Consider the following 1,391-nt stretch of genomic DNA (forward strand, 5'->3'; position numbering starts at 1 on the left):
ATAACGATTTTTAATCCTCATTCAAAGAAGAAATCAGGTTAATGATGCATTGTCTGATTTTCTGTCTTCAATGAGCAAGTGATGGAAGTTGTTCAAAGTTCAAGTTTCGGTCAACTGCAAGTTTACTGAAAAAGAAATGTCATGTTTAACTTTTACAGCAAGATACTGGAGAAGTGACTCCACGAAGTCTGAATTCTTCATAACAATCTTCTGTCTGTTCTTAAACAATCTTAATCTTTTTCCTTGACTTTTCATAACACCTTACATCACAAAACACACCTCTGTTTTGGTCAATCGACCAATCAGAAAGTTCTCAAATGAACCGGAAGTGAGCTTTCTTTAAATGTTGGCACTTCCTAGTTCAAGCTAGTTTAGAAGCAGTTTAGTTGTGGGAAGAGTCAGCTGATGATGGTGAGTTCTGCAAGAGGTTCCACCTCCAGTTGGAGTCGGGTGGAGAGTTTGCAGCTCCAGCAGTTCCAGAGTTCATGAAGGCTGGAATTCAGGATGCTGATGAAAGAAAGAAAATCAAGCTGAACCAGAGAAGATCTGGGAATTATGAAAGTCTGTATGGATGATCTCACGACTCTGGAGGTTTAGCTGTTCTTACGGAGACGCTGAAAAGTGGCTCGAAGTGGAACTTTACGCCGGAACTGACATATCTTCAGAAAGGTAAAAAGTCGATCTTCAACCAAAGTGTACCGTTGGGACAAGCTGGTCCAAAGGAGCGTGCATGTTCTGGTTAAACAGACAAAGTCCCTCCCCATCTCTCTCATACTTAAACTTCATTTCCCATCTTTAAAATTCTTCTATCTGCTAAAAATCATTACAGATATTTTTAGAAATGTCTGAAGCAAAGTTTTCAATCACCGCCGTGTGGTTAATAATCTGTTGTACTACTGGAAGTGAGAACAATCGCTGCATTGTTTACTTCCTGTAAACTGATTAATAAGCTGTCGTTATTTTCAATTCTTGCCAATTAATGTAAATGTGTGATGTGTTAAACTTGATTCTGTTAATAAATGACCCACTGTCGTTGGTGAGTCAAAGATAATTAACGTCTCACGTCCACATTTTATTAATTCAGATGCACGTTATTATACAGTCCAGAAAAATGAAAGAATCCGTTTTAACAGTATGAATATATATCAGCATATGAACATACTACATTGCATAATCTTAATATCACCCCAGCTTCAAGATCAAGACCACAAATCAAGGTCAAAAAGTATTCAAGGACTTTGCTTGTCCGGTCAATGTTAGAGATGTAGATCACTAGAATTAGTCTGTCGTCAGGTCCAGGCCTGCCTTCAATTGAGATCTGTGATCTCAGTGTGAGTTCCCTGGTTAAATAAAGTTAATAATAAATAAAGGGTAATAATAATAATTTGTGG

Source organism: Nematolebias whitei, chromosome 11 (genome assembly GCF_014905685.2).
Source record: "Nematolebias whitei isolate Nwh7 chromosome 11, NemWhi1, whole genome shotgun sequence".
NCBI lineage: Eukaryota > Metazoa > Chordata > Actinopteri > Cyprinodontiformes > Rivulidae > Nematolebias > Nematolebias whitei.